Genomic DNA, 9,747 nt, shown 5'->3' on the forward strand with positions numbered 1-9,747 from the left:
GAGAGAAATAAGACACTTATTTTTTATTAATATATTATAAGTTCTAATATATTAATAATAAGAATAATAATATTTAGTTAGTATTGATCAATAATTAATTTGGAATTAATTATGTGATCAAAAGAAGACTAATTAAATATATGGGTTGATTGTGTCAATCATCCATAACTTATATAGTGGGCCAAGGCTCCATGGATTATCAAGTTGGGTTAAACCCATAAGATGCTCCATGGGGGTTACATAACCCATGGGTCATGGAAATGAAAGGTCATGACAATTAGGGTTTACATGGTGTAACCCTAGTTGTAACATACTATATAAAGAAGCTATTATTCACCATTTTCGGCCACTAGAGTGAATTAAAGAGGGCTAGCCAAAAATCCAAGTGTTCTTATTCTCTTAGAGTTTATTACAAGTGTACTTGGTGTTGTGTGAAGCATTTGAGGCATCACATATAAGGTTCTAGGCTCACAAGGTTTCAAAGGAATTCAAGCTACAAAGAGGTATGTAATTCTTACTAACTATTAGAATAAAAGATCCCTATGTATGCCAGATATGATTATGAACCTTGGAAAATCATTTTGCATGTATCTTCGTAAAACATAGATCCAAGGTTTCTAGGGTTGCATGTACACCATAGGAGTGTTAGAATGCTCAAAACCCAACAGTGGTATCAGAGCCTAGGCTTGTTTGTTTGATACTTGATGCAAAATAGCTGAAAAACGAATTTTTTGTTCACTGCACGTATGAACTCGCCGGGTCCATGGGGGGACTCGACGAGTCCATGAAGAAATGCATGCTACTCGTCGAGTCTGTTAATGCACTCGACGAGTAGAGGCTGCAGTGTCCAGATTTTCGAGTTATGCTGCTGTAAATGGACTAGAAACATTACCCTAAACTTTTTTGGTGTTTTAAAACGTGTTTTAGTTGGTGTAATGTTTATGCTAATCCATTTTCAATGGCTAATATAAAAAATTACAAGTTTTATATAAGTTTGTTATGATTCTTGAAATTCTTGATAATCATGTTCTTGAACTTATGAATTTAGATGATCATACGAATTATTTGTAACCTCCATGTTAGTTAATTCTTAATCATTATGTGTTTTAATGGAGTCCATAACTTGTCCTCAAGTTATGGAAAACCAGGAGTCACACTTGAATTAAAACCATTAAAAGAACACAAGAGTTATGAAAATGAAGAGTCTTCATTTTAATACTCTAATAAAATCATAAGTTATGAGAAATGAAAAGTTTTGAAAGTTTACAAAACTTGCCCTCAAGTTTTGGAACAAGTAAAGTCATAATTAAAACTTTACTTCCAACCCTTAGAATTTTAAATATTAAAATTCAACCCTTATACGTTATAATATCATAAGTGAATAATAATTATATATGTATAAGATCAAGTCGTCTTACCGCTAGTACGCCTCATTCACGAAGCCGGTCTATAAGGGGGGTATAAGGTTGTTGCCTATAAAATGGCAACTTAATGGGTGTCCACTCTCACCCACCACTTCCTTAATCGGTGGAGGGTCGTTAGCCGAACGGGTAGGACAAGGACTTATAAATTCTCATAATAAGTATTATGAATATACTAAAGTAACTAAACATTTATTAATTCCCGATCTTAGTTACTTTAGGAAAATGTGAATAAGGTGCTAATCCATGAAATTACACTTTGCACTTTGATTAAGTCGTTAATGGAGTGTGTGTGGTTAACCGACACACTAACTTGGACTTATCAAGGTAGGAAAAGGGTGACTTAATGTTTATCATAGTATCGTTGGAGTGTGTGTGGTTAACCGGCACTTCGATTGATGGGTAATACATTAAGTGTACCAAGTAATTTGCATGGTTACTTCACACCTTGTTTTGTGATCCTCGACATCACAGTCACAAAACTTGAAGGGCACACTCGAGATTGAAAAGTTCAATGAATCTCAAAGAACCTAGGAATTTCTAAACCAATTAAAACCTAATAAGATTTATTCCGTTTTATGGTGGAAATTGGTGAATCGTCATTTACCTACCTTCAAATATTTTATGGCTTGGATTACGACATCCCTCTTTTAAGTTATAAAATATTTTTTTGGGTCCTAGCCTTAATATAGCATTTGGGTGCTTTATTAAGGACTATCCTGAAATCTAATCTAAACTTATTCTTTCATTTCAGATGTCTTCCAAAAACAATGCTTCTGGCTCAAACCCTACTGGCTCCTTCTCTCTCATGAACCTTTGTGGGAGAGTCATCTTTGATGGATCCAATTTTATGGATTGGATCAGAAACATCAGGTTGGTCAGTCGCTATGAGGACAAATAATATGTCCTTGATAGGGAGTTGAAGGAGATTGATGAGTCAACTGCTACCCCAGAGGAGATTGCTGCATCTCAGGCACATGAAAGGGATGCTACCAAAGTAGCATGTATCGTGACTGCCACAATGACAGCTGACCTCCAAAAGTCCTATGAGGACTATTACCCTTTTGAGATGCACATGGACTTGATGGAGCGATACCATCAAAGTGCTCGTCAAGAGAGGTATGAAATAATCTCCTCCATGATAACCACCCAAATGAAGGACAATGAGTCCCTCACAACCCACATGCAGAAAATGCAAAGATTTGTGGATCGCTTGAAGAAACTGAATGTTGACTTTCCTGAGGAGTTAGCAATAGATATCATTTTGCACTCCTTACCTTCATGTTATGATCAATTTAGAATCACATACCACATGAATAAGGAAGAAGTTACACTTAGTAAACTTCAAGGACTCTTAAAGACTGCAGAAAGTAGTCTTAAGGGTAAGTCGGGTGTTACTACTCCTCCTACTCCTACTGCGGCTAGTGTCTTGGCAATCGGGCATGGCAAAGGTAAGAAGAGAAAGAAATCTTCTAAGGGTACCAAGGGTAAGAACCTTGAAGACTCCTTTTCAAGTAAAACCAAGAAAGGTTTTGTCACTCCTTCTACTAACCCTAATGAGGCTGAATGCTTCTATTGCCATGAAAAGTCGCATTGGAAGCGAAACTGCCCTAAATACCAGCAAGATCTTAAGGATGGGAAAGTAAAACCCAACCATGCAGGTATATACACTATATTGTCTAATAACTCACCTCATTCTAAGTCTTGGGTCCTTGATATAGGCTGTGGAATTCACATATGTTCTGATCTGCAGGGACTAAGAAGAAGTGAGGATTTGGAGCATGGAAAGATAAACCTAATCGTGGCGAATAGGAAAGTTTCACCTGTCACCAAGATTGGAGTTTATTCCTTGTTACTAGATAGTGGGTTTACATTAGACTTGAATAAATGTTGTTTTTCACCAGAAATGGCAAGAAATGTTATTTCTTTTCATGCATTGTATAAACAAGGTTTCACATTTTATTTTGATAATAAAAGTGGTGGTATTGATGCTTTCTATAATAGTGTTCTTTATTTTAAAGTGTTACCTTGTGATGGTGTGTATGAAAACTGTATATGTTGTAGATAACTTAGGAAATAATGTATTGTGTATCGATTCTTCCACTAGCTTAGATAAAGAATCCTTATGGCATTGTCGTCTTGGACATGTAAGTAAGAAACGCATAGGCCAACTCCAAAAGGATGGAGTCTTGGAATCATTTTACCTAAAGTCGGATGACAGTTGTGAATCTTGTCTACTTGGAAAAATGACAAAGTCACCTTTTACTGGCACTTGTGCTAGGGGTGAAGGTTTGTTGGATCTCATACACACAGATGTGTGTGGACCCTTCAAAACCACCACTAGACATGCTAATCGCTTTTATGTGACTTTTATTGATGATTTTAGTAGATATGGATATGTCTACTTAATCAAACATAAGTCGGAAACCTTTGATAAATTCAAAGAGTTTAAGCAAGAAGTGGAGAATCAGTTGGGTAGGAACATTAAGATGCTTCGTTACGATCGAGGTGGTGAGTATCTTAGTACCAAGTTCCTTGACTATCTTAAGGAATGTGGGATGGTCTCACAATTGACACCTCCCAGAACACCACAGTTGAAAGGTGTAGCTGAGAGGCGCAATCGAACCTTGTTGGACATGGTTCGTTCCATGATGAATCGAGTTTCGCTACCAATCTCATTTTGGGGGTATGACTTAGAGACTGCCGCCCATATCCTTAATCTAGTCCCTACAAAGAAGGTTGCCAAAACACCTGACGAGATGTGGACTGGAAAAGTTCCAAATCTAGACCACATCAAGGTTTGGGGTTGTGAGGCTTTCATGAGACGCGAGACTCACGACAAGCTCGAACCTCGAAGTGAGAGGTGTATTTTCATCGGCTAGCCACATAAATATTTTGGTTATATCTTCTACAGACCCAGTGACAATGTGGTCTTTGTAGCAAGAAGAGGAGTCTTTTGAGAGAGAGAACTCATAAGCCAAGGAGACAGTGGGAGGCAAGTTGACCTTGAAGAAATTCAAGAGTCAAGCGGTGAAGGAACCTCAAACCCTAGCCCTCAACTTGAGGAGGAAACTCCTGTTGAGCCGACTGAAGATTCCATACCTATGAGGTGTTCCACCAGAGTTAGGAATGCACTTGAACATTATTATGGTTTCTATATTACTGGAGAAGGTGATACCCTTATCAGTGATAATACACTGATAAATCTGGAAGAGCCTAACAGCTACACGGAAGCCATGGCAGGCCCTGAGTCTGCTAAATGGAAAGAGGCGATGGATAGCAAGATACAATCCATGTATGACAATCAAGTTTGGAACTTGGTTGACAATGTACCAGGTCGTAAGATAGTAGGGTGCAAATGGATCTTCAAGAAGAAGACCGACATGGATGGTAATCTACACACTTATAAGGCACGACTGGTTGCAAAGGGTTATTCTCAAACTCCGGGAGTTGATTATCATGAGACCTTTGCACCAGTGGCCAAGATTAAGTCTATTAGGGTTCTATTAGCCATTGCTGCATTTCAGGATTATGAAATATGGCAAATGGATGTCGAAACTACTTTCCGTAATGGAAAGTTGGCTGAGGATGTTTACATGGTTCAGCTAGAGGGTTTTGTAAGTACATAATACCCTAATAGGGTGTGTAAGCTTGAAAAATCCATATATGGATTGAAACAAGCACCTCGCAGATGGAATCTTTGCTTCGATGAGAAAGTCAAAGAGTTTAGGTTTTCGAGATGTGAAGATGAATCTTGTATATATGTCAAGGCTAGTGGGAGTATAGTTAGCTTTTTGGTACTGTATGTGGATGACACACTGCTCATAGGAAATGACATCCCAACCTTGCAGGAAGTGAAATCCTGGCTTGGGAAGTGTTTTGCTATGAAAGACCTAGGAGAAGCTGCCTATATCCTCGAGATAAAGATTTTGAGAAACATGAGTAAAAGACTAATTTGACTTAGTCAGAGTACCTACTTGGACAAAGTGTTGAAGAGGTTCAGTATGGAAAATTCCAAGAAAGGAGATTTACCTATTCAGTGTAATGCCAGACTGAGTAAAACTCAGAGCCCGAGTACAGATCAAGAGATAGCTGAGATGAGTCGAGTCCCATATGCTTCCATTGTAGGCTCGATCATGTATGCTATGACTTGTACTCGTCCTGATGTTGCTTTTGCTTTAAGCATGGTTAGCAGATACCAGAGTAATCATGTCAAGGCTCACTGGACTGTAGTAAAGAATATTCTCAAGTACCTGCGAAGGACTAAGGACTGGGTCCTTACCCTTGGTGGGAGTGATGACTTGAAAGTAGTAGGGTATAGTGATGCTAGCTTTCAGACTGATAGGGATAATTTCTGCCCTCAGTCGGGTTGGGTCTTTATCCTAAATAGAGGGGAAATTACTTGGAAAAGTTCCAAGCAAGATACAGTGGTTGATTCCACTTGTGAATCAGAGTATATAGCAGCAAGTGAAGCAGCAAAGGAGACTATATGGCTAAGAAACTTCATCGGAGATCTTGGAGTTGTACCAACTATTAAGGAGCCCATGGAAATTTTCTGTGATAGTGAAAGTGTAGTTGCTTTAGCAAAGGAATCAAGGGATCACGGGAGATCCAGGAACATCGATAGAAAATATCATTTCATCAGACATCGAATAGAAAAAGGATTCCTCGTGGCAAAGAGGGTATCATCAGATCAGAACCCGGCAGATCCCCTCACGAAGGGACTGAGTAGGGTTAAGCATCTTCAGCATGCTAGGTGTATAGGGCTGAGAGATGATATTAGTTTTTAGAAGCTAGATAATCTTGAAATATGTAAAATGTAATTGACATTTGATGATAAATAAAAGTTGTTATTTATGAGTAAAGTGTTGCTATCTCTTGTCAATCATTTTGTAACATCCGAAATTTCAGGTATTATGTTTATTCTTTGTATTTCAAGTTTTGTGGAAGAATTCGGCGAGTTGGTGCGTAGACTCGCCGAGTAGAGACGTGAATCATTATCCGGGTGGATGGCTGGACTCGACGAGTCGCCCCGAGGACTCGGCGAGTCCACCCTGTTTAATGAAACCCTAATTCCTTGGGTTTGGGGGCCTATTTAAGGGGCCTTATGGCCGTCATTTGCGGCTACCAGAACCCAGAGAGAAACCCTAAGTGAGCTAGAGCGATTGTGAGAGGAAAGGAGCCATTCCTTGATCATTTATTAGTGATTTTGCAAATAGAAGAGGACCAAGGCAAGAGGAGGCTGAAGAGGGTGCTAAACCAGTGATTCTAGGGTTCAGAGACTTCATTTTGAGGTATTCATTCAACCCTTGTTCAGTTTATGGTGTAATTCCTAGTGTTAGGGGTTTTTAGCCCCTTTTAGAGGAAGGTTATTGAGTAATTGGTCCCTTCTCGTGTTGGTGTTGTAGACCTGGACCCAAAGAGGTCCAGAGACCCTTTTCCCTTGAGCTTTATGAGTGTTAATGGGGGTTATGAGCTTTGGATGTCATTTTAGTGGTCATATCTTCAAATAAGGCCTTTAAGCCTTTGCATGAGCACCAAGATGTTAGCTTTACGTGATTATCATGCTTGGGGAGGCTAGATCTATGATTGTATGGGACGGATCTGACCTCAAAAGTTGATTTGAGAGTGTGCATGGCATGAACTCGCCGAGTCCCAAGAACAGACTCGACGAGTAGTATGAAGGTTGCCCATTAATCATTCAGTGAGTGGACTGCCGAGTTGGGGGATGACTCAGTGAGTCAGAAGGGGATTAGAGGACTGAGGTTCAAGGCTGTACTCGCCGAGTTGTTCTTGAAACTCGACGAGTTGAGTCGGGGTGGCCCCGCGATTCATGCCTTATGTGACTTGTCGAGTTTAGGGAGGGACTCGACGTGCCAAGCGTGACAAAGAGTTAGGAGTCATGTGTGTACTCGCCGAGTCACCGGAGTGCACTTGGCAAGTTGAGTCAAAGTTTGACCGTTGACTTTTGTTGACTTTTAGGGTTTGGTCAACAATGGAGTCCTTGAGTCAAGAGGGGGGGGGGGTAAAATAGTCTTTTACCCTTCTGAGGGTGACAATAGAGGGTCAAGTCTAGCCTCGAGTGTTATATTTATGAGGATATTTACTTTGTGTGAATAGGCGGAGGCTAGGCAATACTTCTACCGAGTCAGGGATTTACGAGAGTCTGAGGTGAGTCTTCTCACTATACTTTACCTTGAGTAGGTAATCAGAGTTATGTGATACAGTGTTGTATGCTATATATATGTGTGATGTTTTGCACTGCGTTATTCTATGTGATTTATGCTGTGCATGTTATAGAGTTAGAACCGGAAGGTTCACAGAGATAGAACCTGAGGGTTCACAGAGTTTGGGTGCACGGACCCACAGAGTTATAGCCTCGAGTGGCTAATATGTGTTATATATGGTATTTTGGGGAACTCACTAAGCTTCGTGCTTACAGTGTTATGTGTCATGTGTTTCAGGTACTAGTGAGGATCGCGGGAAGGCGCCGACTTGATCAGTACACACACGAGATTTTTATGCTATGAGATCTTGGGATTGTTATATGCTATGAACTGAGTTTTAAAAAATGATATTTTTATGAGTAATAAATGAATTATGTTTTTATAAAATGCGAAAAATTGTTTTGAAATTTACGGTGTTACAAGTTGGTATCAGAGCCTTGGTTTGAGGGATTCGAGTACACCTTCGGGCGTATTTGAACTCGAACTGAGGATTTGAGAAAATTTTTCAAAAGAGAACCAAGTTTTCTAAAAAGAGTAAAAGATTTTTTTGGATAACGCAGAGCAGAGTCGTGTGTACGATCAGTCAGCGCCCGAACGGTGATTTCCCAAAATACCCTTATGTTATATGTTTATGAGATTGATATGATGTATTCTCATGCTAGAGTGAGCTAGGTATTCCTATTAGGACTAGAGTGGTCTGATTTGCGATGCCTTAGCCTAGAGGGAGGTGAACTGCTATGAGATGCTTGAGAGTGAGTAGGTAGCAGTGAGGAGCTTCTTAGAGATCTGTTAGAGATTGGATTGTGCATAATAGAGTACTTGGGACTTGGGATCCTAGGAGGAGGACTTGGGGTGTATACTGATGCGGTGTGGATGGTAGTATTGGGCCCATACTACTGAAAACACCGGGACGGTGTACAGTTCAAGTAAGAATCTTCGGGATGCCATGGATCAAGGAGGGATGAGTTATCGAGTGCGAGTATGCTCGAGCGAGTTTCTAATATATCGTATGTTGTATTTCAGAGGTAGATCATGGTGAGGACACGTCATGCGCCAGAGAGCAGCGAGACTAGTGATGAGGAGATCTGCCGGATCATCCATGAGGAGGTGGCTGCGGCCATCAGGGCAGAGATACCAGAGATATTCGGGTCTATCAAGACCACGCTGATTGAGAATTTTGACGAGCATTATGCCGCTCTTTCTGAGGCTACTGTTGCAGTGGCCACCGCAGCCTTCGCTGCCGCTAGGCCGCAAGGGGGTGACTCGTTGTTGTTCAGGGAGTTCAGCAACACGAAGCCACCAGAGTTTGATGGGACGCAGGATCCGATTGCAGCGATGAGATGGGTATCTGACATTGAGGGGTGTTTCTATACATGCTCGTGCCCGGAGCACTTGAGGGTTCGGTTTGCGCTGAACCAGCTTCGCCTGGGGGCGAAGGACTGGTGGAAGTCCACGACAACACACTATTCTCCAGCAGAGCTTGCTGCGGTGACCTGGGAGAGGTTCACCGCCATGTTTCGTGATGAGTACGTTCCCCCGGTGGAACGGGATCGGTTGGCACAAGAGTTTTTGACCCTCAAGCAGGGTACGGAGTCTGTTACGGTTATTACCAGGATGTTTCATGAGAGGGCGATGTTCTGCCCTGAGCACGTGTCTTCTGAGCAGGCACGTATGAGCCGTTATTTGAGTATTTTGAGGAGAGATATTCGGGAGTTCATGGAAAACTCCTCGTACCGGACATTTGCCGAGCTTCAGGCAAATTCCCGGCAGAGGGAGATCGTGCTAGAGACTCGGGCTAGGGAGGAGGCGGAGTCTCAGGGGAGGGATCGGTGACCGGCACAGTCCCAACCGGCAGCCAAGCGGGCGAAGCCCGCTGATCCCAGAGCAGGAAGCCAGAAGGGCCGCACTTGTGGAAAGTGTGGCAAGGGTCATGATGGAGTTTGTAGAGCTGGATCTTGCTACAAGTGTGGCAAGGAGGGGCATATGGCCAAGGACTGCCCCAAGGGGTTTGCAGTGTGTTTCCACTACAACCAGATCGGACACCGGAAGGCCGAGTGTCCGCTGCTGTGAGGGTCAGCACAGGGAGCTTCTCAGGGGTA

Source organism: Lactuca serriola, chromosome 2 (genome assembly GCF_051521515.1).
Source record: "Lactuca serriola cultivar US96UC23 chromosome 2, Lser_US96UC23_V15, whole genome shotgun sequence".
Classification (NCBI taxonomy): Eukaryota; Viridiplantae; Streptophyta; class Magnoliopsida; order Asterales; family Asteraceae; genus Lactuca; species Lactuca serriola.